Raw genomic sequence first — 15,813 nt, 5'->3', positions numbered from 1 at the left:
TGTGTTTAAAAGGATTCCGCTAAGGCCATTCCCCAATGTGCCTGGAAGGGGAGACTGGTACTAGACCTCAAACAAGGAGCATCAGTCTTACCAGCCGGAGAAGACGGGTCAAGCTCAACAATGACGGAAAGGATGGAACCTAGGGCAACCTTGGAGGGCAGAAGGCATGGCGAAGGGAGCCCCCACACAGAATGAACTCTCAAATCCTCGCTATACCCCTGAAACAAACACTCACAGAGGAACTCTGCTCAGGGAAGACACCAGCTGAGGTGCCTGCTAGGAACGGCGGGGAGATGTCCCAGGTCACCGACTGCAGGGAAGCATCGAAGTCCAGCGGTACCAAGTCTCCCAGGAACAAAAAAAAGGCAAAACACCTGATACTGACAAAATAATGGACTCCAGTATCTATAACCTGTCATCTAAAATGTTCAATATACACTAACGATCCCTAGACATGGGGAAGGAAAGAGGAAAAAAAAAAAAAAAACAGGCAAAGGGGGACCCACAACAAGGAAAAAATATTCAATAGAAAATGACAGGGTTAACAGAGACTTTAAAGTGGCAACAAATAGGGAAAGCTGTTCATAACCAAAAGCAGCGCAATGGAAGAGCCATGAAAATTACAAAGTAAAACCCAATGGAGAAGCTACCTCGTGGCTCAGAAGGTAAAGCATCTGGCATTCTCACTGCTGGGGCTCCAGTTACAGCTGTGACAGGGGTTCGACCCCCGGCCACTTCCACATGCCACAGGCATGGCTAAAAACAAAACAAAACAAAACCCAACAGATATTCTACACAAAGGAATTATAGCAACTTAACTAAAAATGTCAGTGGATGTGCTTATTAACAAGAGTTTGGATATGGGGAGTTCCCATTGTGGCGCAGCAGAAATGAATCCGACTAGTATTCACGAGGATGAGGGTTCAATCCCTGACCTCACGCAGTGGGTTAAGGATCCAGTGTTGCCATGAGCTGTGGTGTGGGTCTCAAACATGGCTCAGAACCCGTGCTGCTGTGGTGTAAGGCTAGCAGCAGCAACTCTAATTCGACACCCAAGCCTGGAAACTTTCGTATGCCATGGGTTTGGCCCTAAAAAGCAAAAAATAAAAAAGATTGGATATGACCAGCAACCTTGGAAATAAATGGTTCATCCATTCTGAAGAACAAAAATAAAATTAGTGAAGAACAGAGTCTCAATAACCTATGACAATATCAAATGCATGTAATTGGAGTTGCAGAAGAAGAGGAGAAAAGGGGACCCATAAAAAGAATAAGAAATAAAGGTCAAACTTTCACAAATTTGCTGGAAAAAAAAATCAATTTACAGTTTTAAGAAGCTTGACAAACCCCAAGCAGGAAGAATACAAAGAAAATCACACCTAGGCACATCATTATCAGATGGCTCAAAACCAAAGATAAAGAGAACATCTTTCAAGCGCCCAGAGACCATCAAAACCCTACATGCTCAGGAAAAACGATGCTACTGACTCCAGACTTCTCATCACAAACAATGAAGACCGGATACAAAGCAAGAATATCTTCTCAGGTGGAAAAGAGGAAAAGCGTGCCCGCCCAGAACTGTGTGTGCAGAAACACACACAAGACCTTTAAAACTGAATGCAGATGTCTTCCACTTCCAGAGTAAATGGAGGAAATTCACTTCTCCCTGTATCTTACACTAAGTACAGCTAAAAACCTTGACAAGACACATAAGCCACACACAAAACAACATTAAAACGCAGAGAGAAAACGGCAGGCACACTAGAGCCCAGGTACTAAAGAAGGAGAGAGCATCAATTCCCTAGGTTTGCCTTCTGATTCATACAGAAGAAGAGCTGCTAAAGAAGCCAACATCCAGAAACAAACAAAGGTACACACAGAGTAAGCCCTGTGTTTAAATATCTGTGTGACAAAATGGTAAATAAAGCCATCAAATAATTCTGCTACACCAAAGTATGAACGTTTTCTTCAGGAATGGCATTTCTGTGACCTTTTGATTATAAACAGAAATAACTGCTTTTTCATGTAATATTACTTGTACATGGAAGAAAAACTGACAACTATACAGGCTTGATTATCTGACAGATATTTCTTCAAAGATTTAAAAAAAAAAAAAAAGTGAGCCTATCACTGCAAGGAAAGCAACTGAGAACATTTATGGCCAATGACAAAATTTAGAAAATTTACATCCACCTCAGTGAGCCTGACTGTTTCCCAAGGCTTAAACTTTCCTGATGAGATCAGGGTTATAATAACAAATGTAAATTTTGTTATTTACTAAACTGTTGTCAGTATTTAAAATATCTGGATTACTCAATGAACCAGTATTTTCCAGAAGACCAATTAATATTATAATAAAATCATAGGTAGGTAAAAGATCCATTGAAATTGTAAGATAATGGATTATAATATTAAAGAGTAAAAGAAATGTTCACTGATAAGGTTCCAGATTCCACATTTGACCAAACCTTTAAGAAACTACTTGTCAACTTTTAGTGTCATATCAAATAGGAATATTCACAATTCTCTGAAATGACTAGCAAAATAACTTTGCCTTTTCCTAGTATATATCGGGGGGGAGAGGGGGGGCGCGCAGGCCATGCCTATAGCCTGTTAAAGTTCCCAGGCCAAGGACTGAACCCGTATCACAGCAACCCAGACTGCTGCAGTGACAATACCGGATCCTTAACCTGCTGCACCACAAGGGAACTTCCCTGGTACGCATCTTTTTGAGGTTGGATTTTCTTCACATACTTCAACCAAATCAGTATTATGTTAACATGCTGAATGCAGAAGCAGTGTGAGAATTCAGCTATCTTCTATTAAGCTAGACATTAATGTTTCAAAATAAGAATGTAAACGTGCCCTGACACCAAAAACTTGAGAACATTACGTCACAAAGGTATATAAACAGGGAATGAAACTGCTGGGTCATTCATAGAAGTGTCTCTTCAATTTTTTACCAGATAATTGCAACCTGTTCTCCCAAATGACTGTTCGAATTTTCACTCTCTCTCACAAGTAGATGAAGACTGATCCTATGCAGACTAACCCTTACTACATTTAGACTTAGCTTTGGCTGATCTAATAGGTACATGATGCTATCTCATTGCAGGTTCAATTTATATTGCGTAATTACTAAAAGGGACTGTGTACCCTCTCAAAAGCTTACTAGACATTTGGATTATGTGTAATTTTTTGTTTGTTTGTTTTGTAAATTGCCTAAGTCCTCTGCCCATTTGTCTATAGGGTTGTCTTTGTTTTCCTTATTGAGTTGTAGTTATTTTATACATTCTAGAAGTGGTATCTTTTGTTGGCCATACTTGTTGCTATTATCTTCTTCTTCACTAGGGCTTGTGTTTTTATTTTAGTGTCTTGTTCACAAAAGTTGTTTTCCTAATGTAGCTGAATTCAATATTTTCCTTTACAGTCAGTGCTTTCTATGTCTTTTTATAATTGCATGCAGAAATGCAAAAGGAACTCAAAGACATTTTCTTATTATTTGTTCTTTCTCTTGATTTTCAGTGATGTGGTCCTATCTTCTAGCATACTGAGTAATTTGAGATTTACCGCTGAAACTTTTTTTTTAATATGGAGGTATTTTGAGGCACTAGATATATTATTTTCCACTAGAGAGGATTTAATTTTTTCTCAGACAGGCACATAAGTTAGAGTAGATTTTAATTCAATATGTATGAGAGCTGCTTTTTAAAGCTGGGTTTCGGAGTTCCCGTTGTGGTGCAGCAGAAATGAATCCCACTAGGAACGATGAGGTTGTGGGTTCGATCCCTGGCCTCGATCAGTGGGTTAAGGATCTGGCATTGGGATTCTGGGTTGCTGTGGCTATGACGTAAGCCAGCAGCTGTTCCGATTTGACCCCTAGCCTGGGACCCTCCATAAGCCACAGGCGCAGCCCTAAAAACCAAAACAAACAAACAAACAAACCTGGGTTTCAAGACTTTGTAGAGACATATTTTTTTTGGTCCAGTTTTCCCTAAGTTTGAGAGTATGGCCCAGAGATCAGCAAAGTTTTCTGAAAAGGACTAGACAGTAAATATTTTAGACTTTGTGGGATTAGAGGCAAAATTAAAGATATTGCATAAGTATTTATCTACTAAGAAACAAAAAACAAATTTCCACAAAACTTTAAATAACTATTGTTACTATTCAAAATATGGTAATTATTTAATATAACGGGGTGTGACACAAACCTACTAATGAGAAGACTGGATCTGAATTGAAGATGACATTTCAGTAACTGGAGTTCAAGACGACACTTCTCTATCATAAAAATGGACTGTAAACGTTCATCTGTTTATTCTGGTATACAATGAAATTTTATATATTCACTTTTGAAAAAAGTTTTTCACACAGAAATACCGCCACATACTGCTATCAGTCCACAAGCATATAATTTTATCTGAGCACATTCATATTTAAAAGGCATTTATAAAATTTTACTAGAGTCTTGATCTTTGTTTTAGCATGTAATTATATTTCAATTAGAGCATAGGTTTTAGCCTCTCAATTACACAGTTAAATGGATGCTGAAATATGGAAATGTCCTTTGTACTGCCTCGAGGGGCCAAACACTGCTACTGGAATTGTAGTTTGAGCCTGGGAAGTGTTTCGGTACCAAATTTATGTGGGAAGGGAGATCCTACTATTTCAAATTCTGATGGCATGAAAAGTATATAAAGCAGCTAGACATTACTTGTGATTCAAGTTAACACTAGCTGTTATCATTTGTTGTAGAAATGACTTTACCATCGTGTAAGGTTAACGCAAAAACAGTTCTCTGCTTGTAATTGTAGGCTGGATTCCATTAGGAAATATTATTAAGTCTGAACCAAAAGTTGACTTCCAAATCCATTAAGTATTTGATTTACACTTTGATTTACACTTAGAAAAAAACTTAACCAAGGCCCCCAAGTTTTAAGAGGTGCAATAAAACTTTACTGCTGTTCAGTAATCAAACTGTTGCTTAGTAGGGCAATTCAATATATTCAGCTTTTATTTCTACCAAAAATTCCTAGAATTGGGAGTTCCCATCGTGGCGCAGCAGAAACAAATCCAACTAGGAACTGTGAGGTTGTGGGTTCAATCCCTGGCCTCGCTCAGTGGGTTAAAGATCCAGTGTTGCCGTGAACTGCGGTGTAGGTTGCAGACGCAGCTTGGATCTGGTGTGGCTGTGGCTGTGGCGTAGGCCAGCGGCTACAGCTCCGATTAGACCCCTAACCTGGGAACCTCCATATGCTGCATGTGCGGTCCTAGTAAAGACAAAAAGATCAAAAAGAAAAAAAAATCCTAGAATTGAGATGGTGACATCCACAGGAGCAAATGAAACTCACTAGTGACACTATTACTTTAATAACCCACAACAGATTTAAACATTTTCTGTAAAATGCCTGCTGTCAGGTGCCTGTATTTTTATACAATAAATAAGCACAGGTTTTTAAACACCATGATGTTTTAACAAGTTCTGTAAATTTGTCAAACTAAAGCCTTTTGCTGCTCCATGCTTATTGTCACCAATATTAACTGTCCACATCTTAGTAAATCCCACTTTGCATTATACTGAAATAGTTTTTCCTCAACTTATTGGAAAATATTTTCTCTGTAGTGGTTTCTTGCAGACTACTCATAAAGACTAATTCTGCAGTCACTTCAAACTGAGCACTGATTCCTAGAATAAACAACAACTGAGTGGTACAGTAACATCTACTGACTCATCAGGAGCCTATGAAAACCATGAGAAATCATTTCCCTGTTTTAAAATGACAGTTGATATTACTCAGAATGCCCTCAACCTTTAAAAACCACCATTCTTACTGAAAAGCTAATAGTCTTCATTTTCCGTGCACGCATTTCTTAGACTGCTGTAATCAAACATGACTTATATTAACTTATTGCGGATAAATGGTTTTCCTTACTTGGCTAACAAATGAGCCATTTGGAAACTTACTCTAGTTGTAACCTCATTTTCATTTCTCACTTTTGTAAAAGATTTCATCCATGATTAGATAAACCACTTTAACATCTATTTTTTTCCTTCTTTTTCTGTTTTTGTCCCCTCCTTTTTAGGACTGCACCTGAGGCATGTGGAGGTTCCCAGCCTAGGGGTTGAATAGGAGCTGCAGCTGCCGGCCTACACTACAGCCACAGCCACGTGAGTTCTGAGCCTGTGACCCACACCACAGCTGATGGAAACACTAGACACTTAATCCACTGATCGAGGCCAGGGATCAAACCCACGTCCTCATGGATACTACAGTAGGGTTCTTAGCACCGAGCCACAATGGGAACCCCCTAACTAGTATTTTTTCTGATCATCACTTTCCTGTGAATGATGCGTGCGCCTGTACTGTATTCTTTCGGCACAGCTCTAGGGACCCCCACATGACAAATATAATGCTTTGCTATCTAATTAGTTGTCAACAGAATCCACTCCACCATGCCTCAAAAGCACTACGTATAAAGTCCACTCTTCTCTTTTCTTCCTGTTTAACATGAAAGGTATGGACCAGTAAGAAAAGAAAAAGGATGCCAAAGCAACACATGTGGCAATCAAAACCTGACAAAGCATAACTGTGTCGCTGTGATTTGGAGCATGTCCACAGCAATGCAGGGCAGATATGGCCTCTGCAGCCACAATTCAACGGCCACTAGTGCAACAAAAGCTCCAGCTAATACACAAATTGACAAGTGTGACGATTTATGACACTAAAATCAGATTTCTATATGATTTTCATGTGTCATGAAATATGTGCTTTTAAGAGTTTTCACTCCTTTAAAAGGAAAAAACTACCTTGGACTCCGGACCGTATGAGCACAGTGGTGGCTGGATGTGACCAGCAGGGCATAACACACTAACCTCTAATGTACCTGCAGGGGTCCCGAATAAAAGCTGATTAGATTAATGCCCCTAAAGCCTACTTTTCCTTTCTAGGGCTACAGACTGCCAGAAACTCTGGTCCATTTGCCAGACTCTCAACTGGCCTTTTATGAACTGGATAAACGCCTCAGAGGAGAAAAGAAAGTTTACATCAAGCTGACCTCTGGATAAAACCCCTCCCCCTAGGCTCTCACTCTACCTTGTCCTCACCTAACAGGTCTCCCATGCCCTTAGAGTCTTCCAAAACAGATTTTATGCAGCTTTTCTAGGTATTCCCAGTAGAAGGGCTGATCAAGTTTCTGAGCTGCAGCTGAAGATGAGAGTACACATGCCCTCCCAGATGCTAAGACTCCTCATCTACACGGACTGAACATTTGCTGGATGACGGAGGTTATCTTTCAAATGAGGGAGGGGAAGGAAAGAGGTTTCGTGGTGTAGTAACAACTGGCTCTCCTTATGTGAGAAAATGAAATTAGACTCATTTATCACACAATACAAAGAAATAAAAAAACTGTTGTGGCTCAGTGGGTTAAGAACCTGACACAGTGTCCCTGAGGACAAAGATTCGACCCCTGGCCTCACTCAGTGAGTGGGTAAAGGTCCGCTGTGGCTGTGGCTGGGGTGTAGACTGGCGGCTGCAGCTCTGACTTGACCTCTAGCCTAAGAACTGCCATATGCCACAGGTGTAGCCCTAAAAGCAAAAAGATAGAAAAGCAAAACATCATCATTAGTCAAAATACAAAGCTTTCCAAAGGGTAGACAATGAAAAGTCACTTTGTATAAATCCGTACAGAATAAATGCTCTAGAGGCAAAGGACTTTACTGGTTTTCTGTACAGCCTTCAAGCAATGTTTCATGCACATGGAAGTTTATGATAATCCCTTCCACCTGCCCCCACATTTGACATCAAAGGAATTCTTTCTTCATTTTTATTTTTGGCCACACCCACAGCATGTAGAAGTTCCTGGGCCGGGGATAGAACTCACCACAGCAATGACAATGCCAGAGCTTTAATTCACTGTACCGGGCACTCTCAGCGAGATTCTTTCTAACATTAAAGAATACGACCGCTTACCGCATCACGAGCTAAGTTCATTTCCTTATATCAAACTTAAAACTAAAAAGAAAGAGTAAAAGGAAAATATGACTTTTACTAAGAAAAAGATGAAGGCCAAACATTTTCACTACACGAGCCTTCCAACTTTAACTATGTGTCTACTGTATTAATTTTCCAAAACAGAAGTTTCCACTTTCCTCTTAGCTTCCACCCAACTGAAATCCTAAATAAATGTGAAGAATAAAGTTGGCGGCGAAGAAGAAAAGAAACTCATCAATTTTTAGGTTTATCAGTTTGGGGGTGTGGGATGAAAATCTATCAAATTAGATTATGATGATCATTGTACAACTATAAATGTCATAAATTCATTGAGGAATAAAAAAAACCCTTTTTTTAACGTTTACCTAAAGCATTCTGTGGTCAAATCTTGGATAATCCTGCTATAGCCAGATCTGGCACTCAGTATTGTGAGGAAATAACCCATAACTGATCCTGACATCTTCCTCACAGCCTTGCGATTTAGAGAGAAGACAGCAAGTAATTTCTTACCGAGCAAAATAAAGAAACTAAGTAAAGACAGGTAACACTATGTGGTGAGGCTATTACTCGACATCAGCTGACATCAGATGGAGGAAAAGTTAAGATCCCTGATTCTCTCCTATTCAATACAGTAACTGTGTTTATTTAGGAAATATTTTTAGAAAGTCGTACAAAAACACATGTGAAATCACCGGCCATACTTCCTTAAATCTACTAACCGAGACTCAAGAACTCCTAGCACACACCCTATAACATATTCCAAGTCCCATCCATCCCTCTACTGGACCTCTTCCTGAACACCGACAAAACGGTCAACGCCAAGCCAAGGAATCTCATTACGGAAGTTTCTTTTTTTTTTTCTTTGCTTTTTAAGACTGTATCCATGGCATGGAGGTTCCCAGGCTAGGGATCAAATAGGGGCTGGAGCTGTCGACCTATATCACAGCCACAGCAATGCCAGATCTGAGCCGAATCTGTGACCTACACCACAGCTCAAGGCTACGCCAGTTAAGATCCTTAACCCACTGAGTGAGGCCAGGGATTGAACCCAAAACCTCGTGGTTCCGAGTTGAATTCGTTTCCACTGCACCACAATGGGAACGCCCTTCTTTCCTCCTATTTAAAGTTCTCTGTTGGCAGCTGGATTCACTGTTACTGCTACGTTCCAGCCCTGACATTTTGTCCCAAAGATATTTCATGGCGTTCAAGGCTCATTACAGCCAAAACAAACTCCTGTTTTCCTCCGTATAATCAGGCTTGAAACTGCAGAGACATTTTCAAGTCCTCCAGCTAATTCATAAAGAACAAAACACAACTCATTCCATCCTTGCAACATTTTTTCATATTTCACACATAATGCCGAAATTCAGAAAATTACATCTACTGACCTTTAATTACAGTGGTAATCCTAAACATTTTTATCTTCCAGTAAACCTGTTTCAATTTAACTACAAAAGGCTGGCAGGGTTGACCTGTTAATGCTACTCCTCTTATTAAGAAACTTCCTTAATGTGGAGTTCCCGTCATGGCGCAGTGGAAAAGAATCAGCTGGGAACCATGAGGTTGTGGGTTCCATCCCTGGCCTCCATCAGTGGTTAAGGACCTAGCGTTGCAATGAACTGTGGTGTAGGTTGCAGAGGTAGCTCGCATCTGGAGTTGCTGTGGCTGTGGTGTAGGCCAGCGACTACAGCTCTGATTAGACCCCTAGCCTGGGAACATCCATATGCCACGGGTGCAGCCCTAAAAAACGAAACAAACAAACAAACAAACAAACAAAAAATGAAGAAGAAAGAAAGAAATTTCCTTAATGAAATTCCTTGGCTTAGCATGCAAAGTTAAGGATATTTTCCATTTCCTTTCCCCATTGTTCCCTACCCACGTTATTCACCATTCTTACATGTGACATTCTTTCAGAATCCACATACCCCCAAATTTGGTTCAAGACGATCCTTTGTCTATCACACTCCATGACGCCAGACTACACTACAAATCTCCGATAATCAAAACAGTATGACAGTGGCACAAAAACAGACACATACATCAATGAAACAGAATAGAGAGTCCACAAAATTATGATCCATTAACTGATGACAAAGGAAAAATGAATATACTATGGAGAAAAGACACATGCTTCAACAAGTAGGTGTTGGCTATACAGCAGAAACTGGCACAACACTCTAAACCAACTATGTTTTAATCAAAAACGTAAAAAAGAAAGTGGTTCTGGGAAAGCTAGACGTGTAAAAGAATGACATTAGGGAGTTCTCGTAGTGGCTCAGTAGTTAACGAACCCAACTACCATCCATAAGGATGCGGGTTCAATCCCTGGCCTCGCTCAGTGGGTTACAGATCCAGCGATACTGTGAACTGTGGGGTAGGTTGTAGATGTGGCTCAGATTCCACGTTGCTGTGGTTCTCACATAGGCCAGAGGCTACAGCTCCAATTAGACCCCTAGCCTGTGAACCTCCATATGCCACTGGTGCAGCCCTAAAAGACAAAAAAAAAAAAAAAAAAAATTAAACAAATAAAAACTGTGGGTTCAAGTCCCAGTCTGGGTTCTGGCTAAGTTCAAGTCTTAAGGGTTGTCAGTTTCAATATCACACACACAAAAACAAAATCACAGACCAGTACCACTGAAGAACATAAATGCAAAAATCCTCAACAAAATATTAACAAAACTGAGTTCAATGATACATTACGGGCGTTCCCGTTGTGGCTCAGTGGTTAATGCATCCGACTAGGAACCATGAGGTTTTGGGTTCGATCCCTGGCTTTGCTCAGTGGGTTAAGGATCTGGCGTTGCCGTGAGCTGTGGTGGAGGTTGCAGATGAGGCTTGGATCCAGCGTTGCTGTGGCTGTGGTGTAGGCTGGCAGCTACAGCTCCGATTTGACCCCTAGCCTGGGAACCTCCATATGCTGTGGGAGTGGCCCAAGAAATGGCAAAAAGACAAAAAAGACAAAAAAGACAAAAAAAAAAAAAAAAAAAAAAGATACATTACATAACAAATTGAAGAATTAAAAAAAAAAAGAATTTGACATTAGAACATCTCCTCACACCACATACAGAAGTAAACTCAAAAGGAATTAAAGGAGTTCCCGTCGTGGCGCAGTGGTTAACGAATCCGACGAGGAACCATGAGGTTGCGGGTTCGGTCCCTGCCCTTGCTCAGTGGGTTAACGATCCGGCGTTGCCGTGAGCTGTGGTGTAGGTTGCAGACGCAGCTCGGATCCCGCGTTGCTGTGGCTCTGGTGTAGGCCGGTGGCTACAGCTCCGATTCGACCCCTAGCCTGGGAACCTCCATATGCCGCGGGATCGGCCCAAGAAATAGCAACAACAACAACAACAACAACAAAAGACAAAAAGACAAAAGACCAAAAAAAAAAAAAAAAAAGGAATTAAAGACCTACATGTAAGACCTTAAACAATAAAACTTCTGGAAAGAAGACAGGCAGAAAACTCTCTGACATAAGGCACAGAAATTTTTTTATTTTTGGATCTGTCTCCTAAGGCAAAAGAAACAAAGCAAAGATAAACAAATGGTACCTAATTAAACTTAAAAGCTTTTATACAGCTAAGGAAACCATAAACAAAACAAAACAAAACAAACCTACTGAAGGGGAGAAAATATTTGCAAATAATATGAAATAAGGGGTTAAAATCCAAAATTTATAAACAACTTCCACGAAACATTAAAATCAAACACCCCAATTTTTTTAAATGGGCAGAAGACCCGAGTAAGTGTTTTTTTCAGAGAAAACCTACGGAGGGCCAACAGGCGATGCTCCACATCGCTAACCATCAGAGAGGAGTGCGAATCAGGACTGTAAGAAGACTGGGAGTACCCGTCGTGGCGCAGCGGTTAACGAATCCAACCAGGAACCATGAGGTTGCGGGTTCAATCCCTAGCCTTCCTCAGTGGGTTAAGGATCTGGTCTTGCTGTGAGTTGTGGTGTAGCCTGCAGACACGACTGGGATCTGGCGTGGATGTTTCTGTAGCAGAGGCCAGCAGCTGCAGCTCCGATTCAACCCCTAACCTGGAACTTTCATGTGCCACAGCCCTAAAAAGCAAAAAGTCTGCAAAGAACAGACAGGTGACCTTTTGTCTAGATCTTCTAGGTGAATCGACTGAAACTTAATGCATTCTCCAAACACCGTCTTAAATATTTCCTACTATTAAAATATTTTCAGGCTTCTCAGTGAAAATATGTTTCAATAATAGACACTGTTAATTAACTTACAGAACATCAATTCCACCTTCTTCCTTCCCAAGGGCCTCAATTTTGTTCAGAAAGCCACCCTCCTCTAAGCAGCAGTGAGATTTAGAGGGGCAGGTACCATCCCTGGCCCCAGAGGAGAATCACAGTCTAAGCAGGTGGTGGCTGTCTCAACTCTTAGATTGCCTATTGGTTTAAACCATATCAAGGGAAGTAATTCTAGTTAATGAGATGTTAGGAGAAACCTGCTACGGTAGAGGAAAGCATATGAGAAGGATTTTCTTTTATTAAAATAATAAAGAAAAGGTTCTTTTTTATTCTGTATCCACGTGTCATAACTGCCTTCTGATTGAGAGAGCACCTGGACCGAGGAAAGGACCGACAGGCCGTGGACAGTAAGAACTTGCCAACTCGGCCTCACAGAGCCAGGGAACTCCTCATCACTCTTACCTTCTCATTCCCTACTGCGAAAAATCCACCACCACCAAGGTAAAATTCACCACTCCTGACATCCAAGTCAGGACGACCAGGCACACAAGGGAGCAGGAAAACACAATCCAAACAGAGATGAACGTTCGGAAGTAACCCAGACAAACCAAAGATGTTAAAAACAACCAGTTAAGAACATTCAAACAGCTCTTACAAGTGTACTGAATGTGTTCAACAAGCTAAGTAGAGGCATGACAGACATAAAAAGGCAAAGCCAAACTTCGTAAAATAAAAACAAATGAAATTACATTGGATATGATTAACAACAGATTAGAAACTGCAAAAGATTAGTGAACAACTCAGTAGCAACAACCGAAAACCCCCCAAACAATGTGATTAAAGAATGGGCCGAGGAGCTGAATGTTTAAACACTTCCAGAGAAGACCCAGATATGGTCAAAAGGCACATGAAAGCATATTCGACATCACTACTAGAGGAATGCAAATCAAAACCGTAATGAGAGAGCACTTCACATCTGTTAGCCTATTATCCAAAGGGCAAGAAATAACAGGTGTTGGCCAGGACATGGCAAAAAGAGACCCCTGCAAACTGTGGGCAAGAAGGCAAATGGTGCAGCCACTTTGGAAAACAGTATGGAGGCTCCGCAAAAAAACTGGAAATAGAACTAACATATGATCCAGATATTCCACCTGTCAATACAAAAATGCTAATTCTGAAGTCCCATTGTGGTGCAGTGGAAATGAATCCGACTAGGAACCATGAGGTTGTGGGTTTGATCCCTGGCCTCGATCAGTGGTTTTAGGATCCGGCATTGCTGTGAGCTGTGGTATAGGTCACAGACGCGGCTTGGATCTGGCATTGCTGTGGCTGTGGTGTAGGCTGGCGACTACATCTCCGACGTGACCCCTAGCCTGGGAACCCCCACACACCTCGAGTGAAAGCCTAAAAAAAAAAAAACCAGTTAATTCAAAAAGATACATGCAGGAGTTCTCTCGTGGTGTGGTGGGTTATGGATCCAGCATTCTCAATGCCATGGCTTAGGCTCAGGTTTGATCCCTGACCCAGAAATTTCCACAAGCCGCAGATGCAGCAAAATACATATATATATATGCACCTGTATGTTTATTGCAGCATTATTTACAATAGAATGATATGGAAACAACCGTGGTGCCCACAGTGCATGAATGGATAAAGAAGATGCGGATTATATCAACCAAAGAATATATTCAGTATTCTGTATCTATATACAGATATGAACATAAATATATATATTCATGCATATGCATATACACAGACATATGGGTTTTTTTTAAGATGAAATCTTGACATTTGTGACAATATGGATGGAACTTGAGGAATTATACTAAATGAAATAAATCAAGAGGAGAAAGACAAATATAGTATGTCTTCACTCACATGTAGAATCTGAAAATAAATAAATAAAAATAAATTAACAAACCAAACCAAATCAAAGCACAATGATACAGAGAGCAGACTAATGGGTATCAGAGTGGAGACAGGAGCTGGGGGAGGGCAAAATGGGTCAAGGTCAAGTGTATGGTGACAAATGGAAACTAAACTTTGGCTGTGAACGCACAGCAGTGTATGCAGAAGTATGATGCTGAACACGTGAAACTTATCTAATGTTATGAAGCAGTGATTCTTCGATTTTTCAAAAAGCGATTACTGAATTTGAAGACATAAAAATAGAAGTTACCTAAAATAAAGTACAAAGAGAAAAACAATATAGAAGGAAGGGGGAAAGCATTCATGAGCAGGGGACAACTTCAAATGGCCTAATACTAAGGCAAGTGGAGTTCCCAAGAGAGCAAAGAGAAGGGTAACAGAGGAATTATCTTAAGAAATAACTGCCCAAAACTTACCAACTATAATGAGAACTACAAATTCACAGATTCCAGGGTTCACTTGAGCCACAAGGACAAGAAATATGAAGAAAATTACACAAAGGTGTAATAATCTACTTGTCCTAAATCAGTGAGAGAGTGGTTTAAATCATCTAAAGAGGCATATAATCCGTCTTTTTAAATTTTTATTTTTTTGGTCTTTTTAGGGCTGCCCCCTCGGCATATGGAGGTTCCCAGGCTAGGGGTCTAATTGGAGCTGCACCTGCCGGCCGACAGCCACGCCAGATTGGAGCCGCGTCTGCGACCTACACCACAGCTCATGGCAACGTCCGGTCCTTGACCCGCTGAGTGAGGCCAGGGATCAAATCCGCAACCTCACGGTTCCTCATCAGATTCGTTTCTGCTGCGCCACTATGGGAACTCCAAGAGGTAAATAATATGAACCTAAAGATTATCATAGTAAGTGAAGGAAACCAGACAAGGACAAGTATTGTATGGTACCACTTACATGTGGAATCTAAAAAAAAGGATCCAAATGACCCTATTTACAAAACAGAAATAAAAACAGACAAAGAAATAGACAAAGAAAACAAACTTATGGTTATGAAAGGGGGTGGGGGGTGAGTAGGAAATTGGGATTAAAATATACAAAATACTATATATAAAATAGGTAACTAACAAGGACCTACTATATAGCACAGGGAGGTATACTTAATATATTATAATAATCTATAATGGAAGATAATGTTAAAAAAAAAGAAAGAAAAAATATACAATTGAATCACTTTACTATACACCTGAAACAAACATAACACTGTAAATCAACTGTATTTCAATAAATCTGAGGAGAGGAGTTCCTGTCATGGCTCAGTAGAAACAAATCTTACTAGTAGTATCCATGAGCACACAGGTTCGATCACTGGCCCAGGTCAGTGAGTTAAGGATCCAGCGTTGCCATGAGCTGTGGTGTAGGCTGCAGATGCAGGTTGGATATGGAAGTGCCATGGCTGTGTCAGGCTGGCAGCTGCAGCTCTGATTCGACCCCTAGCCTGGGAATTTCCCTATGCCTTGGGTACAGTCCTAAAAAGGAAAAAAAAAAAAAAAATTAACCATCACCGATGAAGTCTTCTAAGAAAGGAAATCATGACAAGTTCCTGATCACATAAATGCCACTCCATTCTTACAGGGGATTTAAAAGAAGCAGAAATAATATGAAGAGACACGTCAATTTCCTGGGCTTTATCCTTCCGTACAAACCTGACTCCTCAGAAGGAGTGAAAATGGTATTCTG

The 15,813-nt window shown here is 40.6% G+C and overlaps 1 protein-coding gene across 12 annotated transcripts in view; it reads right to left on the bottom strand.

Moving 5' to 3' along the window:
* KMT2C (lysine methyltransferase 2C) overlaps positions 1-15,813 on the bottom strand; it is a 286,602-nt gene that overhangs the window by 141,256 nt on the left and 129,533 nt on the right. The gene's annotated exons all lie outside the window — the stretch shown is intronic.

Source organism: Sus scrofa, chromosome 18, assembly GCF_054392235.1.
Source record: "Sus scrofa isolate SSC_HxYL_T2T_F1_AM1 chromosome 18, Sscrofa_HxYL_maternal_Yorkshire_Landrace_v2.0, whole genome shotgun sequence".
NCBI lineage: Eukaryota > Metazoa > Chordata > Mammalia > Artiodactyla > Suidae > Sus > Sus scrofa.
This window is presented reverse-complemented; position numbering and strand designations above follow the sequence as displayed.